This window comes from Macaca nemestrina, unplaced genomic scaffold (genome assembly GCF_043159975.1).
Source record: "Macaca nemestrina isolate mMacNem1 unplaced genomic scaffold, mMacNem.hap1 Scaffold_60, whole genome shotgun sequence".
NCBI classification, from domain to species: domain Eukaryota; kingdom Metazoa; phylum Chordata; class Mammalia; order Primates; family Cercopithecidae; genus Macaca; species Macaca nemestrina.
Window position 1 is genome coordinate 93,465 of NW_027257767.1, and position 23,672 is coordinate 117,136.

Genomic DNA, 23,672 nt, shown 5'->3' on the forward strand with positions numbered 1-23,672 from the left:
TTGAATTTGGCACTCCCTTATAAAAGAAATTCATTTGTAAACTATCTTGTCCCATCCTCCCTCAATTCTTACCTTCTTGTAATAGTTGACTCAACCCGTAGTAAGACCTCAGCGAGACCGACTCATCTATGACACAGTCAATATACTGAAGCAGCAGAGAGTTGTTTAGCACTGAGCCCATCTGAGAACGCAGCTGCAGTAACAGAACCACCGATCAACTTCTGAAACTAAAGAAAATATGTAACAAAAAATAGGCTAGGCATGGTGGCTCATGCCTATAATTGCAACACTGTGGGATGCTGAAGCAGGAGGATCACTTGAGCCCAGGAGTTTGAGACCAACCCGGGCAACATATTTTTAATTTTTTTTTTTTTGAGACAATCTCACTCTGTCAACCAGGCTGGAGAACAGTGGCGGGATCTTGGCTCACTCCAACTTCTTCTCCCAGGTTCAAGCAATTCTCATGCCTCAGCCTCCTGAGTAGCTGGAAGTACAGGTGTGCACCACCATGCTCAGCTAATTTCTGCATTTTTTGGTAGAGATAGGATTTCACCATGTTGGCCAGGCTGGTGGTCGTGGTCTTGAACTCCTGAAACCTCAAGTGATCTGCCCGCCTTGGCTTCCCAAAGTGTAGGGATTACCAGTGTAAGCCACCGAGGCTGGCCTGATGTAATTTTTTTGAAAAATTAGCCAGGCATGGTGATTCACATCTATAGTCCCAGGTACTTGGAAGGCTGAGGTGGAAGGATTACGTAAGCCCAGGAGTTCAAGGCAGCAGTGAATCATGACTGTGTTACTGCCTGGGTGACAGAGTAAGACCGTCTCAAAAAAACAAAAACAAAGGCCATACAGTTCAAACAGAAAATGCGAAGCAGCACATGGTCCAGTCACACACCTCTAAGCAATGGATATTCTGTAAAAGTTGGGGAAAGCTTTGAAGCTGTTCTAGTGGAAATGATCCACTTCTATTCAGACAATCAGAAAGACTCACCTCTTTTTTTCCATATTCTTTAGTGTAGCTACTGGAATTGAGCACTGGTATAACTGAGAGAGAATTCAATTTCTAAAGAAAGATAATAAAACAATCTATCAATGGACAAAGCAAACTACAAAACACAAATATAAAAGCAGCTGTTAATGTGTTTCAATTAAATGGGAATATGGTTTACACAGAATCCTGGGTAACTGACATGTATTTAAATATCTATAATCTCCTCTAAGATCTGAATGGTTATTATTTGGATTTAACAAAAGAAAGCCATGCAACTTGTTTGAGCTTTAGATACTATTTTTAGAGGACGAACACTAGCTGGACCTAACATCAACTTCCGAGGTTCTGGAGAAAGTCCCTGGTTTCTTCACTTCATGGCAAGCAGAGCCATCTTCCACATATTCTCTGAATTCTTGAAATAGATCTATAAATTTGGATATAAAGTACAAGAGAGTAGGTACCCACAAATTGGAGTGATGTAAAGTCTAAAACTGCTCATTAATTGAATATATATTATGAATTCCTTTACATACAAATGCATTTATTTTTCTGATCAGCAATCTATTAAATGCACCAAACGGGATCAACACGAAGTGCCAATCCCTAAAAAAAACTTCCCCAGAGCAGTACCACAATACTAGATAGTAAAACAGTAGGCTGTAAGCATTTTAGTTGAAATCTGGAAGTTAACTTTAACAAAAATAACATATTTCAGTCTCAATATGATTTCTCTCTCCTTAATCCCTTACCTTTTTCCTAACAGGCAAAGATACAGAAATCAGAGCAGAAGCAAAGAACCTATACAGCGACAACAAAGCCTGAAGATGAAGCTGCATTTCCTGAAATAAAATAAGTTTTCCATTTTCAATTCTGTGGCTACTAAGAAACTGAGAAAACAAATACCAGTATGAAGAAAGAAAGTATATTCAGACCATAATTTCACCATGAGATATAGTGATAGGAAGATGCTATCAAAAATCAAGGAAGGAGTAACCAGACATTTAAGTCAACCACCATAAAACAATCCGCTCCAAACTGTGATCTTCTCTCTTACTACCATTACTGACTTTAGTTCTTTCTCGTATTTTTTCTCCTCTTCCTGTACCTTAGGCTTAACAGTCATACTTACTAGCATTGCATAGCTTATTCTCACTGGTAGCATACTCAGGACTCAAAGTTTATTCATCCTTGATTTACACATCAAGGAGATGCGACCAAAAGAGAAGCTAATACCTGATTATTATAGTTCTTGGAAAAGTATCTAGGAAATTACAATTGGCATGCCATTATCAAGCAGCTTTGACATAACTAAAATCTTAACAAAGCACTAATTTCACAATGAAAGAAGTCATTACTGCTAGACACCTGAATCTGACTATGCACAGAAAGCACACCACTAAAACGAATTCCGAGGAAGTAACCAAATTGTTTTGTAATACTAAAATTTTATTATATCAAATACTGTACAAAGGCAGGCAGTAAATGAGGCTTAGAAATAATTATTTTTTGAGATGGAGCTTTGCTCTTTTTGCCCAGGCTAGAGTCAATGGCATGATCTCTGCTCACTGCAACCTCCCCTTCCCGGGTTCAAGCGATTCTCCTGCCTCAGCCTCTCCCAAGTAGCTGGGATTAAAAGCAGACACCACCACACCCAGATAATTTTGTATTTTTAGTAGAGACGTGGTTTCACCATGTTGGCTGGGCTGGTCTTGGACTTCTGACCTCCAGTAATACACCCGCCTTGGCTCAGAGAAGATGTCTATGACCTAGAATCAGGTACACGCTGGAAAGAATCTCAGAGCATGTGCCTATTACCTGGAATCAGGGCATAGGCTGGAAAAAAGCTGAGATGCAAAGGCAGGTGCTGCCTCTGGGGAGAACGGACAGAGTAGGAACCACTGTAGTTTCTTGCCTTTACAGTTGTGTACATATACTATTTTGATAAAATTTATATTAAAAAATTAAAAATTAAATGAGGTCGAATGTGATGACTCATGCTTAAGCCCAGGAATGCAGGACCAACCTGGGCAATATATTGAAACTCCATCTTTATAAAAAATACAAAAAATTAGCCACTCATAGTGGCATATGCCTGTAGTCCCAGCAACTTGTGAAGAGCATCTGCTATCAAATCTAATATACAGGCAGTGAGCTCCTGGGATATGAACCATTTTCTTTAAATTTACAGTTGTCTCTGCATAGCTGGACTGTTTCCAGACTTTCCAGCAGTCCATGAGGCAGGAATCTTTAAACCCATGAGAAAGCCTGGCTCTTCCCTCCTCTTCTAACATTCCTTTTTTTTTTTTTTTTTTTTTTTTTTTTTTTTTTTTTTTTTAAGACTAAGTCTCATTTTTTGTCACCAAATCTGGCTGCAATGGTGCAATCTCGGCTCACTGCAACCTCTGCCTCTCAGGCTCAAGCGATTCTCCTGCCTTAGCCTCCCAAGTAGCTGGGATTACAGGAACCCACCACCACGCTCAGTTAATCTTTGTATTTTTAGTGGAGACAGGATTTTACCATGATGGGAAGGCTAGCCTCGAACTCCTGACTTCAGGTAATCCCTGCCACCTTGGCCTCCCCAAAGTGCTGGCATTATAGGCGTGAGCCACTGCACCTGGCCTCTTCTAACATTCTAAAGAGAAAAAGAGAAAGCGATTTAGCTTAGCAGCCAAGGAAAGAAAAAACAACATATACATTAAATTGCCCTTTAATTTTTTTCTTTTTTTTTAAAATTATACTTTAAGTTCTAGGGTACATGCGCATAACGTGCAGGTTACATATGTATACTTGTGCCATGTTGGTGTGCTGCACCCATCAACTCGTCAGCACCCATCAACTCGTCATTTACATCAGGTATAACACTCCCAATGCTATCCTTCCCCCCTCCCCCCTCCCCGTGATAGGCCCTGGTGTGTGATGTTCCCCTTCCCAAGTCCAAGTGATCTCATTGTTCAGTTCCCACCTATGAGTGAGAACATGCAGTGTTTGGTTTTCTGTTCTTGCGATAGTTTGCTGAGAATAATGGTTTCCAGCTGCATCCATGTCCCTACAAAGGACACAAACTCATCCTTTTTTATGGCTGCATAGTATTCCATGGTGCATAGGTGCCACATTTTCTTAATCCAGTCTGTCTCTGATGGACATTTGGGTTGATTCTAAGTCTTTGCTATTGTGAATAGTGCCGCAATAAACATACGTGTGCATGTGTCTTTATAGCAGCATGATTTATAATCCTTTGGGTATATCCCCAGTAATGGGATGGCTGGGTCATATGGTACTTCTAGTTCTAGGCCCTTTAATTTTCTTTCTTTCTTTCTTTTTTTTTTTTTTTGAGACGGAGTCTCGCTCTGCCGCCCAGGCTGGAGTGCAGTGGCCGGATCTCAGCTCACTGCAAGCTCCGCCTCCCGGGTTCACGCCATTCTCCTGCCCCAGCCTCCCGAGTAGCTGGGACTACAGGCGCCCGCCACTGCGCCCGGCTAGTTTTTTGTATTTTTTAGTAGAGACGGGGTTTCACCGTTAGCCAGGATGGTCTCAATCTCCTGACCTCGTGATCCGCCCGTCTCGGCCTCCCAAAGTGCTGGGATTACAGGCTTGAGCCACCGCGCCCGGCCGGCCCTTTAATTTTCTACAGCTTGCTTGCAGTATGGTAACACTACTGGGGCTTTTAAATGCTTCATATCAGTGGTGATCACAAACATTTAAAAATTCCTCTATTTAAGGGTTTTTTCTTCTTTGTTGTTAGATATATTTGCTTTTGTTTCGTTTTCGCCTTTTTCTTGGACATGAAGCAGAGATATATTTTCATTTTTCCCTATTTTTTCAAGGGAGAAGCCCAACTGATATTCAGGAAAAGACCTGACCAATTCTCATTTAAAGTTACGCAAAACAGTGGCTTGTGCCTGTAATCCCAGCACTTTGAGAGGTCAAGGCAGGCAGATCACCCAAGGTCAGGAGTTTGAGACCAGCCTGGCCAACATGGTGAAACCTCATCTCTACTAAAAACACAAAAATTAGCTGGGCATGATGGCACATACCTGTAACCCCAACTACTTCGGAGACTGAGGCAGGAGAATCACTTGAACCCGGGAGGCGGAGGTTGCAGCAAGCTGAGAGCATGCCATTGCACTCCACCCTGGGCATGACAGAGAGACTCTGTCTCAAAAAAAAAAAAATAAATAAAAGATACCATGAAGGGACTTTAAGACTGGCCACTTCCCAAATCCCACAGGATAAGTATCCTGTAAAAATTTGCTTTTGTTGATAGGTACGTGAAAACTCCAGGATTCGACATATCTACTTTTCCTGTAATTTTTACTAAACAAAGGTGCCTTTAAAGGTTCTCTAACCTGCTATAATTGAACTCTCATGGAGCTTGAGACTGTGGAACACAAACTCTTTTAAGACTTAAATCTAGCTGCCGTGGAATTCTTTTATGCTTTCACAGCCCCACTATCCAATACAGTAGCTACTAGTCACATGTGGCCATTTCAATCAGATTGAATTTAAACGAAGTAAAATTTAAAATGCCTTCTCAATCACATTAGCTATATACATGGCAGGTGCTCAAAAACAACCTGTGGCTCTGGCACTAGGCAGCACAGTTTTCTCCTCACTGCAAAAAGTTCAATTCCACAGCACACTGCTCTAGAGAAACCCAGGAAATCTTCCCTTTTTGACCGATTTTTTAAAAAGACAGCTTTAGTGCAACATTATTGATATGATAAATTACACATATTTAAAGCATACAACTTGATAAATTTGGACATTTGTGTACACTCATTAAGTTTCCTTTTTCTTCTTCTTTGTAATCTCTCAGTTTCTTCCCCAGGTGATCATTTATTTGCTGCCTGCCACTAGAGATTAGTTTTATATAAACAAAATAACATAGTACGTGACCTAAGGGGAAGCGGCTTCTTTCACTCAGCATTAAGTATTTTGAGATTATATACACGCTGCTCTATGTAACAATAGTTCATTCCTTTTCATTGCTGATTAGAGTCTTTCCTTTGACTATATCACAATTTGTTTATCCATTCTCTTATTGATGAAGATTTAGTTTGTTTCCAGTTTGGGGCTCTTCTAACCCAAACTGTTATGAACATTAATATAAAAGCCTTTCTAAGAGCTATGCTTTCTTTTCTCTTGTGCAAATACCTAAAACTGAAATAGCTGGATCATATAGTAGGTCTACGTTTAACTTTTTAAAAAACAACCAAACTGTCTGCCAATGTCATAGTATTTCACATCCCAACTATCAGCGTATGAGAATTTCAGACCCATTTTGAACTGAGCTCTTGACCCATGGGGAAATTTACTCTAACCAGTTCCTATAAATCTACAAAGCAATTCTACAGCTATCTAAAATTTTGACTCCCAAGTCTTTCTCTTTTCACAGTTACATAATTGTCGCCAAAAATCATTGTCATAAAAGGAGTACTAGGAAAACAGTGTGGCGATTCCTCAAGGATCTAGAACTAGAAATACCATTCGACCCAGCCATCCTATTACTGGGGATATACCCAAAGGATTGTAAGTCATGCTGCTATAAAGACACATGCACACGTATGTTTATGGCGGCACTATTCACAACAGCAAAGACTTGGATCGACCCGAACGTCCATCAGTGACAGACTAGATTAAGAAAATGTGGCACCTATACACCATGGAATACTATGCAGCCATAAAAAAGGATGAGTTCGTGTCCTTTGTAGGGACATGGATGCAGCTGGAAACCATCATTCTCAGCAAACTGTCGCAAGAAAGAAAACCAAATACCGCATGTTCTCACTCATAGGTGAGAACTGAACAATGAGATCACTTGGACTTGGGAAGGGGAACATCACACACCGGGTCCTACAGTGGGGATGGGGGAGGGGGAGGGATAGCATTAGGAGATATATCAACATAAATGATGAGTTAATGGGTGCAGCACACCAACATGGCTCATGTATACATATGTAACAAACCTACATGTTGTGCACACGTACCCTAGAACTTAATTTAAAAAAAAAAAAAAAAAAAAAAAAAGGAGTACTAGGCTCTCACCAGAAGAAAACAAGAAGAGGGTTCCTGAAAGGAAGCAGCATCCATTGCCTCTCATCAGGGAACAGCCTGCACTTCCGGTCTGGTGCACCACATGGGGAATAGCCCACCTCAGCAGAAAATGGACACTGGATTTCAAGCCACAAGCTGTCTGAAACACGAAACCATCATCATGCCTTCAATTATGTGAATGGTATGATAATTGAATGGTACTGTCAATTATCTGAATGGTATTATCTGAATGGTATGAGAGCCAAACTTAAAATTCTCTCTGAAATCATCTTTTTATAATCCTAGTCTGCCCTCCTTCACTAAAAAATGCTATGCTACTTAAGACGCAACATTATTTTACTTCATGCTGGAATGGAATACACCATTTATATTAGTTACTATTAGCTGGCAAGGATTGAGGAGACAAACTAAAATGGTAGGTTTTTAGTAGCATTATGAATCAGCATTTTTACAGCTGATTGAAAATGAACCCCTGCTAAACGACTGCAGTTAGTCTGCAAATCCAGTTTACTTCAGTGAAAGCAAACAGTTGCCCCGTGAAGCGGGTTTGCAAAAAAGCAGTTCACTTTGGCACACCAAGGATTGTACCTGGCTGGTATACAGTCCCAGCTGCATTAACTGAGGCATCAGGGTATCGACCATGATCTGAGTCTGCAACTTTCAATGCGTCACGGAGGTCAGCAAAACTGGAAGAAGGTGACCGAGCATAGTAGCCTTAGTAACTTCTTCCAAGCCTTTTAACCTACAGAAAGTTCAAGAAAAACACTCAGCCTAAGCAATGCCCAACCACCACATGAGAAGCAACTAATGTCATCTTTATCTGACAAATTCTCTTAAACTACATCTCCTTAAACTAGTTAAGCACTTTCAGCAATAGTAATTCAGCCCACAATTTCCCACCTTCTGCCACTGATGAAGAGGGAAAGAGCAGAAAGCTATTAATGGACAAGCTATTAATAGATACCATCTCACACCTATCAGAATGGCTATAATTAAGCAGAAAAAATAACAGATTCTGGAAAGGTCGTGGAGAAGATGGAATACTTACACAGTGCTAAAGATGTGAATTTGTTCAGTCAGTGTGGAAAACAGTGTAGGAATTTCTCAAAGACCTTACAAAAGAAGTACCATTTGACCCAGAAATCCCATTTTTGGCTGTATACCCAAAGGAAAATAAATCTTTCTACATGATTAATGCGTGATTCAGATACATATGTATGTGTGTTAATCACAGCACTATTCACATTGGCAAAGACATGGAATCAACCGAAATGCCCATCGACAGTAGACTGGATAAACAAAAAGTGGTCCACATACACCAATGCAGCCATAAAAAAAGAACAAGATCCTGTCCTTTACAGCAACATGGATAAATCTGGAGGCCATTATCCTAAGCGAACAGTCATAGGAACAGAAAATCAAATACTGTACATTCTCACTTATTAGTGAGAGTTAAACACTGAGAACACATGGTCACAAAGAAGGCAGCAACAGACACTGGGGCCTACTTGAGGGTGGAGGATGGGAGGAAGGAGATGATTAAAAAACCACCAATTGGGTACTATCCTTATTATCTGGGTGACAAAATAGTCTGTATGCCAAACCCTCATAACATGCAGTTTACCTATATTAACAAACCTGCACATGTACCCCTGAACCCAAAAGTTAAAAAATAAAAACCCCCCTCCAAAAAAGGAAGTGCCTTAAGTGCTTTAGAAATATTATCTTATTTGATCTAAACAATAACCCTGCAAGGTAGACTATTTTTCTCTTCACTTATGATGACCACAGAGATGTTAAGTAACTTGTCCAAGGCCACACAAGTTACCAATGGAGGAACAGTGTTGGGGGTTGAGTTCAGACAATGCAGTTCCAGAGTCCGTGTTCCTAATCATTAAGCTATGCTGTGCTGTTTCTCAAAAACTGTAACAGGTCACACACACATGGCATTTACTCCATGCCAGGAATTGCTCTATGCACTGACACATACATAACAATGTAACCCCCAAGGTCACCCATGGGAGGCAGTACAGTGCTCAGGAAGGCTCCCCCATTGAAGTTGAGAAAGGAAGGGGTGGGAGGAGCAGACTCTCAATCCCACACTGATGAACACCAGTTTCTTAGACACTCACTTCATTGACTGTTTCTAAAACATTCAACTTCTTAATGGCACTATTTCTTGTTTTTTTTTTAAATTCCTATTTCATCAGTTATGGAAGATTTAATGGTATTATCACAATGGTAAGTACCAGTTATAATTAACAAACCAGTTTGGGAGCAAGGCTGACTCCTGGTGAGCCTGCAGCTCTCCCCTGGTGAGAGCAGCAGTGCACAGATGTATCAAGCAGAGCCGACCAGCCCCGTGGGTTCAGTGGGCCATGGCACTGGCCTGGACATTTTATTGAGTGAATGGAGAGATCTAATCCATCTGGCAAGTCAGTTAAGAGAGCTTCTACCATTTTTGTTGACATGTAACACTGTAATAAAACTCACTTGTAATACTGTAAAGCTCTGTAAAAAAATTTTAAACTAGCCTATTTCTTTAAAGGAGATGTTAAGCAATTTGTGCTCCCTTGAACCTCTTCATTTTTGCTTTTAGGACAGTAGAGCTCAGTAACACAATCAGTTACTAAACACAATCAATTACTAAAATAAATATTATCAACAGTAACCAAAAAATTCAACTTAAGGCTCTCATACCCGAACTCAAATATCCAGAAGCCAATTTAAGTAATCCATGCCTCCTTGGCAAGAGTGTATGGATAATACCTTTTCTTTGTGATAGTAAAACCTACCTATTTTCTCACCTTACCCAGTATCAGGTTTTATGCATCTACAGATAAAGCAATCAACATACTGCATAGAAATCTTGAGCTCTTAATTGAAAGGTACACCAGAGTTATATCTAAATCATTGGCTACAATGATCTAAAACACAGTTACATCTAAATCTTTTGTAACTATGATCTAAAACCACTTCAGTTACATCCTAGTATTAATCACAGGATGAAAACTCTTACATTACCTTTACTTTCAGAACTATAGCCAGTGTTGCTATCTTGTGCAGGCAACGTGTCTTCATAACCCAATACTATGTGTTTTCCCCCAAGTAAACAGGAGGGAGATCCAGACGCCCCTTCCAAAAGCAACAGCTTGGAGGAGAGAAGAAAAATCAAAGACACTTAGACCATTCAATTCAGCAAGAAGTGAACCTGCCACCCCAAAGGGCAGAAAACAAAATCTTAAAATTAGTATTTTATATATTCATCTCAAGTTATTGCAATATTTTTAAACAAAAAATTACAAAACCATGTTTCCAAAAATGTTACAATAAAACTATATCTGTGTGTAAAGTGTATAGATTTTATGTGTACATCTGTGTGTGTGAGAGAGGGGGTTACGAATTAGGAAGCATATGTACCAAAACATTAGAAATATTTGGGTAATGAGATTATGAATGATTTTGACTTTCTTCTTTACACCCTTAATATATCATCATCTCAAAATTTACAATCAGAATTCATTATAAGCTACTGTATTTTTATTTATGTATCTATCTCTTTATTTAAGGATACGTTGTCTTACTCTGTCAGCCAGGATAGAGAATGCAGCTGCGCTCTCAGCTCACTGCAACCTCAGCCTCCCAGGCTCAAACAATCCTCCCACCTGAGCCTCCTGAGTAGCTGAGACCAAAATTAAGTTTTCCTCGGTTTAAAGTAACTTGTTATACTTATGTTGTTTAGCTTCATGGTAACCAGAAAACAAAAATCAATAAACACCCTAAACATAAAAAGTAAGGAATTAAAACACACACTACCAGAAAAATACTACTTCACTACAAATAAAGACAGGAAGGAAGGCAAGGAGGAAAGAAAAGAAAGGAAGAAAAAGAGATCAGAAAGAAGGGAAACAGGGAAGGGAGAAATAAAAGAAAAAAGAGTAGCAAAACCACCATAAAACAAGTAAAAAATGGCAGTAGTCCGTTTTTACCTGTGATAATCCTGAATATGAATGAATTAAATTAAGACACAGTGGCTGAATGGATTAAAAGACCCAGTTTTATACTGCCTACGAGAAACACAGTTCACCTTTAAAGACATACACAGACTGAAAGTGAAGGGATGATAAAAGATACCCCATACAAATGGAAACAAAAAAAGCAGGAGTAGCTATACTTAGATAAAATAAACTTTAAGTCAAAAAATAGAAAATAAAAATTATATAATGAGAAAGAAGTAAACAGCTGCCTAACAATTATAAGTGCATGTGCAACCAACACTCAAGCACCTAAATACAGATGCAAATATTAACAGGCCTTAAAGGACAGATGGACTGCAATACAATAGAGTACCTCAACACTCCACTATCATCAGCACCCCACTACCGTCAATGGACAGATCATCCAGACAACAAAACGTCATCAGCTAAACTGTACTCTATACAGAATGGACCTAACAGACATTTTCACAGTTTTCCACTCCACAACTGCACAAAGCACATTCTACTGAGTAGCACGTGGAGTATTCCACAGGACAGATTATGTGTCAAGCCAAAAAACAAGTCCCAACACATTTTTAAAAACTGAATTCATATCAAGTATCTTTTCTGACCTGAGTGGAATCGTATTAGAAATCAGTAACAGGAAGAAACTTCAAAAACTGTACAAATACATGGAAATTGAAATACATGCTCATGAGCCAATAAATAAAAAAAAAGGATATTAAGTATTTATTGAAACAAAACAATAGAAACACAATAAATCCTGTGGGATGCAGCAAAGGCAATTCTAAGAGGAAAAGTGCATAGCTATAAATGCCCACATCAGAAAAATAGAAGGATCACAAATAGCCATCCTGACAGTACACCTCCAGTAATGAAAAAAACAAGAACAGTCAAATGCTAGAATTAGTGGAAAAAATACCATAAAGATTAGAGAAAAAATTTTAAAAATAGAAACAAAAAATACAAAAAGTCAATGGAACAAAGAGCTGGAGTGTTTTAGAAAAAATAAATTCAAAATTGACAAGCTTTGACTAGACTAAAGATATAAAGAAGAAAACAAAATCGTAGATAAAAAAGGAGACATTGCAATTGATAACGCAAAAGTATGAAGGACTGTGAGATTTAGAAGTGAATAAATTTCTAGACACAACGAATTCCCAAGATACAATGATAAAAAAATAAAAATAAAAAAATCTGAATAGACCAATAATGAGTAATGCAATTAAAGCGGTCATAAAAAGCCTCCCGGCAAAGAAAAACGCTAGAATCATGGTTTCTCTGCTAAATTACCAAACATTTTAAAAAGAGATAATACCAATTTGACTCAAAATATTCCCCCTAAAATAAAGAGGAAGGATGGCTTCGAAACTTGTTCTATGAGGACAGCGTGACCCTGGTACAAAAACCAGACCGGGACACAACACAAAAAGAAACCCACAGGCAAATATCCCTGATAAACATAGGTGCAAGAAATTCTCAACAAAATAGTTGGAAATTGCATTTGACAACACAATAAACAGATAACCTGCCATGATCAAGTGGCTTTCATCCCAGGAATATGAGGACGATTCACTAAACACAAATAAATGTGCGACATCACATTCAGTAAATCAAGAACGAAAACCATATAATCATTTCAGTAGATGCTGAAAAAAATAAAAATCAACATTCCTTCATGATAAAAACAACATGAGTAACAGAAGGAACATATCTCAGCACAATATAAGCCATATATGAGAAACCCACAACTAACATAATCAATAGGGAAAAATTAAAAGCTCTTCCTCTAAGCTCTGGAACAAGCGTGGCTACTTTTACACCACTTTTATTCATCATAGTACTGGAAGTCCTAGCTAGGGCAATTAGGAGAATGCAATAAAAGGCATCCAAATTGGAAAAAAGGGGAGTCAAATTGTGTCTGTTTCCAGGTGACATGAACATATATAGAGAGAACCCTAAAGATTCCACAAAAAACCTACTAGAAATGAGAAATTTAGTCAAGTTCCAAGATACAATATCAATATATAAAAATGAGTAGCACGCCCATGCACCAGTAGTGAAATGTCTAAGAAAAAAATCAAGAAAGCTATTTTATTAGAAAAAAAGATATCTAGGGATAAAGTTACCCCAAAAGGCAAGAAATCCCAAAATGAAAACTATAAAACATAGATGAAAGAGATTAAAGCAGACAACACAAGTAAATGGAAAGATATCCATGTCCATGCACTGGAATAATGTTAAAATATCTGTATCACCCAATGTGATCTACAGAATCAATGCAATCTGTGTTCAATTACAAAACACTTTCTTCATTGAAATAGGAAAAAACAATCTTAAAATTCACATGGAAATTCAAAATGCCTCAGATAGACAAAAGTATCTGAAATAAAAAGAAAAGCTGGAGGCATCACACTACCTGATTCAAAATATACTACAAATCTATAGTAAGCATGGTACTATCAATAAAAGGGGTTGGGGTGAGAAAGAGACAAATGACAGATACAGACAAGTGAAACGGAATAGAGAAATCGGAAATCAACTCACACATTTACGGTCAACTCACTTTTAACAAAGGCACCAAGAACACACATTGGGGAAGGATAATGGCTTCAATAAACTGTGCTAGGAAAGCCCAACACTCACATGAACAGAAATACATCTAGGCTGTTATCTTACCATATACAAAAATCTACTCAAAATGAAGATTTAAATGTAGGACCCGAAACTATGAAACTACCAAAAAAGAAAACATAGGATAAATGCTTCATGAAATTGGTTAGGACGACGAATTTTCAAGTAAACATCAAAAGCACAAGCAACAAAAGCAGAAATGTAATTACATTAAATTAAAAGTTTCTGCAAAGCAGAGGAAGCAATCAGTGGAATGAAGGAACCAGAGAATGGAAGTATTTGCAAACTATTCCTCAGGCAAGGGGTTAATACACAAAACACATAACTCAAATTACTCAAAAGCAAAAATACAAATAATCTTATTTTTATAAATCTACCCAAAACTTTCGTTCCCCACCATTATTTCCCCACCTTCTTTTCCGACCGCATTTGGCCCCCTCCCTCTCGCCACCCTTTTTCTTCCCCCAACCACCCGCAAACTTTTTCACCATCATTTTTTCCCTACCGTCGCAAAGCTTTCTCTAGTCTCCTGTTCACCGTGCTATTCCCCATCCATCTACCCAACACTTTCACCACTGTTTTTTCCCACCGTATTTTCCCCTTCTCCCTGGCCACCCTCTTTTTCCCCCTCCCGCTCTCATCACCCCCTTTTGCTTCTTCATCTAAGCAAACACTTTTTCCCCGTCTTTTCCCAAAAACTTCTCCCCACTCCTACTGCTCACTACCCTCTTTTCCTCCTTCATCTACCCAAAAACTTTTCCTCACCATCTTCCCTCGGCTCCTCCTTGCTATTCTCTTTCACTTCTCCAACCACCCAAAAACATTTCCCCAATCTTTTCTGAAAGTCTTCTTCCCATTCCTTCTCACCTCCCTCTTTTCCCCCTCCATCTACCCCCAAAATTTCCCCCAATGTCTTTTCACGAAGTCTTCCCCGCTTCTTAGTCGTCCTCTTCTCTCCCCTATCCTGCTTGCCACCCTTTTTGCCCTCTACCAACCATAATTTTCCCATCTTTTCCCCAACCTTCTTTCTCGCTCCTTCTCGCCACCCTTTTTTCTCCTCCTCCTCGTCACCCTCTTTCCCCCCTCCATCTACCCGAACACTTTTTACCCACCGTCTTGTCTTTTCTTTCTTCACCATCTTTCTTTTCTGCCACTGTTTCTTCACTAAACCTTCTCTTCCTCCAGTTGGCTACCCTCTTTTTCCTTCTCCCATTTGCTACCTTCTTTTGCTTCTTTATCAACCCAAAAACTTTTCTCCCCACCATCTTTTCTCAGAATCTTCTCTCACTACTGCTCGCCCCCGTTTTCCACCCATCACCATCTCTCTTTTTCCTCTCCCATCTACCCATAAACTTTTTACCCAGTCTTTCTGCAAAACCTTCCCTCCCTCCCGCTCCCCATCCTGTTTTTCCGCCTCCATCTACCCAAAAACTTTTTTCCCCACTCTCTTTTTGCAATGTCTTCTCCTCCTCACTATCCCTTTTTCCCTTTCTCACTAACCGCCCTCTTTGCCTCACTCCATGTATCTATCCCAAAACTATTTTCCTCTTCCTACCGCTCCAGCCTCTCCGTCACCGCCACCATCAACCGCAGCGAGGCGAGCAGCCCCGTAGGGTCGCGACTCAAGCCTCCAGCACGCGGCGTGCTGCTCCCTTCTCCTCGTCTTCTAAGTCGGGAACTGACCAGCTTCACAGGAAGACACGGAAACTAAAAAAGCCTGCCGCGCTTTCAGCATCATTTATATACTGACGTCATAGAGGTGGAGCTTCTTTGACTGCATGTTCTGATTGGATGAGAAAAAACCTCCAGGCTTACTCGGATTGGACTTTATTATCGTGTTCTGATTGGATGAGAGCAAGTCTGAAGACAACCAATCACAGCATGAAAATAAAGCCCAATCATAGTAAGCGTAGAGGTTTTCTCTCATCCAATCAGAACATGTATTCCAGCATCCGCATGTGCGCGACCTCAGTATATAAAGCATGTTGACGTGGTCTGAGGTCATTTCAGACTCCTGTTTGTCAGCGTGCTGAGTTGTTACGTCCCAGCTTAGAGAACTGGAGAACTGGAAGGGGCCGTCACTTGCTGCCCGCGGGAGCCTGGAGCCCAGAGCCGGGAGCCCAGAGCCTGAGGCCCTGCTTCGCTGCTGTTGGTGGTGGTGACAGAGCGGTAGGAGGGCAGCTAGCAGTGGGAGTTTCTCTTGCCTAGCTGGAAGACGAGAAGCAGCACCACTGCATGCTGGAGGCTGGAACCTGTGCCACCGCGGGTCGCCTCGCTGCAGTGGGTGGTGACATCGGAGACTGCAACTCGGCCAGAGTGGTAGAAATGTGGCGGGATAGGTGAGTTATCCAGGGCTGCACTGTCCTCCTGGGCAAAGGTTGGGTGACCTATTGGGGCTCACTGCCCAAGGCTAACTATCTGTGGCATTGGTCTGGTTGGGGGCACTCTCTGAGGTTACATTGCTGGTGGTGGAGTGGGGGCTACGGTGGTGGGGGTGGTCACGGGAGGCAGGTCGTGTACACTAACGTGTACTGACGGTGGCAGTGGATGGGTTAAGGGCACCATCTTCTGGTGCACTGCTCGTGGCAGGGGGCGGGTTCGGTGGAGCTATCTGGGGCTACAGTGCTGGCAGTGAGGGGTGGTTCAGGGGCATCATCAGGTGCTGCACTGCCCGTGAGTGGGGGTGCACTATTAGGAGCTGTGCTGCTCATGGTGGGGTGGGGGAGGGCAGGTTTGGGGCGCTGTCTAGTGCAGTAACACCCGTGGGTGGGTCAGGTTGTGGGCACTATCGGGTGCTAACACTGCCTGCGGGCTCGGGGCCTGGGGGCGGGGAGGGTATTGGGGGTTACATGGCCTGCAGCTGTAGGGTGTGTTGAGTGTGCTATCCAGGGGCTACAGGGCTGGCAGCAGGGGGCAGGGTAGGGGTGCTCTTGGGGGCTATACTGCCAGCGGGGTTGGCAGGCTGAGGAGGCAGTGACATTGGTGGCCTCCTTCTTTCTGGTGGACTCCAAAGAAGGGATCGTTCTGCTCTTCCCGGACTTAAAGCTCTAGAGGGTGATCTCCTCCTCCTGTTCGAGTACGCTTGAGCACTCTTGAGTTCAGCAGGGTCCCCACACCCACTGTGGTTCCCTGGCCTGGACACTCACGTTCTGTGTTGCAGAGACCACCTGGGACTAGCACACAGGGAATAGTGGGCACCACAGGGAGAGGGGGGAAAAAGGGCACTGTGTGTGGAGGCGTCAGGAATGGGAACCAGCACTTGGGTGGGGAGGGCTGGCTCCGTCTGAGTTTCTCCTACTTGGGCTCCCCAAGGAGTGCAGTGCAGAGGGGCCCAGCAATTCCTGGCCAGCTGGACCTTTTGCTAGAAGCAAAAGCTGGGATTTGGAGGGTAGGTTTGAGTGCCTTCACTGAAACTGGTCCCTGCCTCCCAGTGGCCAGCGTGACAAGGTGAAGCTTTAACACTTCCACTCAGTGCTTCGTGTTCTAGGCTTTTCTGGCTTGGGGAGCTTGGCCCTCCTTCAGGCTCTGTTGTGCGTCAGCTGAGGCTTGGGACAACCTAGGATATGTAGAGAGTTTATCAAGCCCACTATAGTAGCTTACATCCTGGAACTCCCTGGAAATTCCCTGGCTGTCACCTTGCTGTTTGCGTCAAACAGGATTTCAATCTCAGGCTAATACAACTGCTGGCCCTGCATGTTCATGTGTCACTGAGATCATCACTTTGACTGACAGTGCTTTAAGTGAGTCCCCACTAGCAATAGCAATTAGACTGCTAATTTGCAAGGTCTGCTCTTCCTGGTTGAACCCCTTTGCCAAAAAAGATGAGGTGTGGATAGGAACATCGTCAATAAAAATGCCACATGCTCTCACTGTTACTATTCAAAGTTTAGTCATTTTTGTGAATAAACACTCCTTGATTTGTTATGTACCTCTTTTATAGTTCCCAAACATTTAAGTGACTGTTTTTGACAGTTTTGTACAGCTTTGTAGTCATTTTCTATGGTGAGAATTTCTCAACCTCCTCCTTTCATCATGATAAAAGTGAATCAGGTTCGCTTTTATTTTCCTTAAGGACCATTCCTATAAAATTCATCAACCGGCAGTCTCTCTAATAACTGACTTAGTATTTTTTCTCAGTTTTGCCATGTTAATTCTACACATACAGTATCTTCACTGTGGAGATAAAAGCATTGACATTACCCTTTTGTGTTTAAGAATTTTTGATCATTAACTGTGGTTCCTTATTTGGTTTTAAGCAAGGAATATTTACACATCTGCTGCTTTGAAATTGATCTTTCTCTTTTCTCAGCTCATTTGTAATTTATACAAACCTTTCTCCTTCTTAGAAATATAATCAAAACTTTTATATGTTTCTATCACAATTTTTAAAAAGAAATTAAAATATATTGAAAGCAAATGGGAGACCACAGTATTTAGGAAGTATTACAGTTTATCACTCTGCCGTTTCCCTTTCTGAGGTTTAAATCTATAGAGGTTTTCTCTTTTATTTTCTTTTTTTTCCTTTTCAAGGAGGGGAGTGAATGATAATCAGAGTATTTTGGGGTATACATTGAAGGTAATTTATCCAAGTCTTTACATGATTTCTTGAGACAGAAAATTGTATGGTGACAACTACCACTGCTGAAATTAGTGTACCATTCTGCTAACATCTACTAAAATCAATTTTATTGGAGTCAGAGACTCCAAATATAATTTCAATGATATTGTATAGCCATTCAGAGCTCTAATTTTTAATTTTTAATTTTGGGTTTATGCATATTTTTAAAGTGGTTAGATAATAGCTATAGTAATTTTAGAGAAATTGCATGAAAAAAGATCTGTTTATTAAATAAGTGTTTTTTATTACTATTGTCTTAATGTAAAACAAATACACATTGTCTAATTACATAATTCATGAATTTGTACTTAATCTGCTTCCTAACAAAATTTCTAATGATGTAATTCGTGAATTTCTACTTAACCTGCTTCATAGCAAAAGATTCAGAAGAGAAATAAAAAATGAGAAAAATTGCTTAAAGTATATACAATAATATCTATTGATTTAGACTAAAAAGTTATTTTATTCAAAATAAGAACGTGAAAGGCCAAAGACTATTTTTGCGAACTTCAGTTTTAATATTTAAAAATACTTTATAATAGATTGTCGCAAATAGTACAAGTAGAATTCTGATTTATTTTAATTAAAATAGTTAAGTGTATTATGCATTGAAATTTATTATTGAAAATAATATATTATTTTTATTCAGTAATTTCAATAATGTATTCAATAATACATTAATGTAATGTATTCAATATATGACATTAATATTTGTTAATATACATATATTTTCAATAATATATTCAATATTTATACATTATTGAAAATAGATGTATATTAACAAATATTAATGTAATATATAAATGTATACAATGTATATGATAGACAAATATGTATATATACACATTAAATTGGTAGCTCACTACGGGGTTGACATGTGTCTTTCTTTCAAATGACATCAAATTATGATTTTTAAAATGAGGGAGATTTTATAACATAGCAAATAGTTTTGGCTGAGATGTCAGTGATAATCTTTCTGATTCAATGTAAATCACCATTTACCCATTATATTTTGATTTTTCCTCAGGATTTTTATAAACATTTGCTCTAGAATAGGATTTTTACAGAAAATTATAATCCTGCTGGCTATCCAGCATGTTAGAAGCATCTACTCCACTAATCTTAAATTTACCCTTTTTCACCAAGTCACATTTACATGCCAAACTTGACAAATACCTCTGTAAAAGTTTTCTTTTAACTTGAAATAGTAGCACTACACTGAGTTGTTTAAAAGTAAATGACTATGAATTTACTAACAAAGAAAGAGTGGACTTAATATTTTATAAGTGCCATTATTTCTATTAAAGCCAGTTCATGCTCCTTTTGCACTAAACTTGGCTCCCATAGTTCTTTGGACAATTGGAAGCATTAAATCTACCATCAGAGGGCAAAGAGCTAGAATCATTAAGGATATTCAAAAGCATATGCCAAGACGCTAAAGGCAATTCAATACCAATTGAGAAAATTTCGACACTGGTATTGTTTTGATTCTGCAACACTCTTTCAGTTATGTACATATAATACATTTCAGGTATGTACATATAATACATTTTTAATGAACCCATTTCTACATTTTAATGTCCTATATTTACATTAAGGTGTAAGAATTAATCAGCATGAAATACTTGGGAAGCAAATGGGGGCTGGAATATTTGATACTTGAGTCCATGACAATATGTGTCCAGGAAGAATTTTATAATATAGAACAAATGATGTACCATCTGTCTTTAAAAATGAAATTGTTCTTTTACACGTTAAAAGTAAATGGGATATTAGGAAGTGATTATTATGCTGTTTTTGTGTTACTGTTGTTTCTTTTCCAAAAGAGGAAAGGAGGTCTGGAAAAAAATGCTGATGCTAATGCATATTTGACAATTAAAAGTACACACAATATAGTATCTGAAAATGAAAAGATGCTTGTTACAAGCACTTTACCATTAACAAACTATTACTTTCATCACCCCAAAGCATCAACATAAAACTGAGCATCAACAAAAATGGAGTAAAAGCTATCCAAAGATTAGTCTAACACCCCAACTGTTAATTCATTGCTGCCGTTTATTCTTCAGTAATTTGCTCTGCTGTGGGTTTTTATCACTGGTATGAGTTTGAAATGAGTTTCAAAGTACGATTTAATAATCTATTAACTTAAAGTTTGAAATAAAACTCATAGGATGAAATAAACTAACATAAAAGATACTGCACCATAGCAAAAACTTTTAAATGGCTTGATGTTAGGGCTGTGCCTATAAAAATTTATTAGCAAATATTCTTTTTTAAATTTTTTTTATTTTTTTATTTTTTTAAATTATTATTATACTTTAAGTTCTAGGGTACATGTGCATAACGTGCAGGTTTGTTACATATGTATACTTGTGCCATGTTGCTGTGCTGCACCCATCAACTCGTCAGCACCCATCAACTCGTCATTTACATCAGGTATAACTCCCAATGCTATCCCTCCCCCCTCCCCCCTCCCCCCTCCCCATGATAGGCCCCGGTGTGTGATGTTCCCCTTCCCGAGTCCAAGTGATCTCATTGTTCAGTTCCCACCTATGAGTGAGAACATGCGGTGTTTGGTTTTCTGTTCTTGTGATAGTTTGCTAAGAATGATGGTTTCCAGCTGCATCCATGTCCCTACAAAGGACACAAACTCATCCTTTTTTATGGCTGCATAGTATTCCATGGTGTATATGTGCCACATTTTCTTAATCCAGTCTGTCACTGATGGACATTTGGGTTGATTCCAAGTCTTTGCTATTGTGAATAGTGCCGCAATAAACATACGTGTGCATGTGTCTTTATAGCAGCATGATTTATAATCCTTTGGGTATATACCCAGTAATGGGATGGCTGGGTCATATGGTACATCTAGTTCTAGATCCTTGAGGAATCGCCATACTGTTTTCCATAATGGTTGAACTAGTTTACAATCCCACCAACAGTGTAAAAGCGTTCCTATTTCTCCACATCCTCTCCAGCACCTGTTGTTTCCTGACTTTTTAATGATCGCCATTCTAACTGGTGTGAGATGGTATCTCATTGTGGTTTTGATTTGCATTTCTCTGATGGCCAGTGATGATGAGCATTTTTTCATGTGTCTGTTGGCTGTATGAATGTCTTCTTTTGAGAAATGTCTGTTCATATCCTTTGCCCACTTTTTGATGGGGTTGTTTGTTTTTTTCTTGTCAATTTGTTTGAGTTCTTTGTAGGTTCTGGATATTAGCCCTTTGTCAGATGAGTAGATTGCAAAAATTTTCTCCCATTCTGTAGGTTGCCTGTTCACTCTGATGGTAGTTTCTTTTGCTGTGCAGAAGCTCTTTAGTTTAATGAGATCCCATTTGTCAATTTTGGCTTTTGCTGCCGTTGCTTTTGGTGTTTTAGACATGAAGTCTTTGCCCATGCCTATGTCCTGAATTGTACTACCTAGGTTTTCCTCTAGGATTTTTATGGTATTAGGTCTAACATTTAAGTCTCTAATCCATCTTGAATTAATTTTCGTATAAGGAGTAAGGAAAGGATCCAGTTTCAGCTTTCTACTTATGGCTAGCCAATTTTCCCAGCACCATTTATTAAATAGGGAATCCTTTCCCCATTTCTTGTTTCTCTCAGGTTTGTCAAAGATCAGATGGCTGTAGATGTGTGGTATTATTTCTGAGGACTCTGTTCTGTTCCATTGGTCTATATCTCTGTTTTGGTACCAGTACCATGCTGTTTTGGTTACTGTAGCCTTGTAGTATAGTTTGAAGTCAGGTAGCGTGATGCCTCCAGCTTTGTTCTTTTGACTTAGGATTGTCTTGGAGATGCGGGGTCTTTTGTGGTTCCATATGAACTTTAAAGCAGTTTTTTCCAATTCTGTGAAGAAACTCATTGGTAGCTTGATAGGGATGGCATTGAATCTATAAATTACCTTGGGCAGTATGGACATTTTCATGATATTGATTCTTCCTATCCATGAGCATGGTATGTTCTTCCATTTGTTTGTGTCCTCTTTTATTTCCCTGAGCAGTGGTTTGTAGTTCTCCTTGAAGAGGTCCTTTACATCCCTTGTAAGTTGGATTCCTAGGTATTTTATTCTCTTTGAAGCAATTGTGAATGGAAGTTCATTCCGGATTTGGCTCTGTGTTTGTCTGTTACTGGTGTATAAGAATGCTTGTGATTTTTACACATTAATTTTGTATCCTGAGACTTTGCTGAAGTTGCTTATCAGCTTAAGGAGATTTTAGGCTGAGACAATGGGGTTTTCTAAATATACAATCATGTCATCTGCAAACAGGGACAGTTTGACTTCTTCTTTTCCTAACTGAATACCCTTGATTTCTTTCTCTTGCCTAATTGCCCTAGCCAGAACTTCCAACACTATGTTGAATAGGAGTGGTGAGAGAGGGCATCCCTGTCTTGTGCCAGTTTTCAAAGGGAATTTTTCCAGTTTTTGCCCATTCAGTATGATATTGGCTGTGGGTTTGTCATAAATAGCTCTTATTATTTTGAGGTACGTTCCATCAATACCGAATTTATTGAGCGTTTTTAGCATGAAGGGCTGTTGAATTTTGTCAAAAGCCTTTTCTGCATCTATTGAGATAATCATGTGGTTCTTGTCTTTGGTTCTGTTTATATGCTGGATTATGTTTATTGATTTGCGAATGTTGAACCAGCCTTGCATCCCAGGGATGAAGCCCACTTGATCATGGTGGATAAGCTTTTTGATGTGTTGCTGAATCCGGTTTGCCAGTATTTTATTGAGGATTTTTGCATCGATGTTCATCAGGGATATTGGTCTAAAATTCTCTTTTTTTGTTGTGTCTCTGCCAGGCTTTGGTATCAGGATGATGTTGGCCTCATAAAATGAGTTAGGGAGGATTCCCTCTTTTTCTATTGATTGGAATAGTTTCAGAAGGAATGGTACCAACTCCTCCTTGTACCTCTGGTAGAATTCAGCTGTGAATCCATCTGGTCCTGGACTTTTTTTGGTTGGTAGGCTGTTAATTATTGCCTCAATTTCAGAGCCTGCTATTGGTCTATTCAGGGATTCAACTTCTTCCTGGTTTAGTCTTGGAAGAGTGTAAGTGTCCAGGAAATTATCCATTTCTTCTAGATTTTCCAGTTTGTTTGCGTAGAGGTGTTTATAGTATTCTCTGATGGTAGTTTGTATTTCTGTGGGGTCGGTGGTGATATCCCCTTTATCATTTTTAATTGCGTCGATTTGATTCTTCTCTCTTTTCTTCTTTATTAGTCTTGCTAGTGGTCTGTCAATTTTGTTGATCTTTTCAAAAAACCAACTCCTGGATTCATTGATTTTTTGGAGGGTTTTTTGTGTCTCTATCTTCTTCAGTTCTGCTCTGATCTTAGTTATTTCTAGCCTTCTGCTAGCTTTCGA

General features: G+C 39.5%; 1 long non-coding RNA gene across 3 annotated transcripts; it reads right to left on the reverse strand.

Annotated features, from left to right (window-relative positions):
• Positions 1-85: 85 nt before the first annotated feature.
• LOC139361551 (uncharacterized) lies at positions 86-15,393 on the reverse strand. 3 transcript variants are annotated; one of them, XR_011619112.1, is made up of 7 exons: positions 15,233-15,393; positions 10,070-10,196; positions 7,634-7,787; positions 7,037-7,184; positions 3,509-3,623; positions 992-1,063; positions 86-193 (listed from the first exon to the last, which is right to left on the reverse strand). It is a non-coding gene; the product is annotated as an uncharacterized lncRNA (long non-coding RNA). The 3 variants fall into 3 exon arrangements; XR_011619110.1 differs by having other exon boundaries at positions 101-227; XR_011619111.1 differs by lacking the exon at positions 10,070-10,196 and having other exon boundaries at positions 101-227.
• Between the last annotated feature and the right edge of the window lie 8,279 nt (positions 15,394-23,672).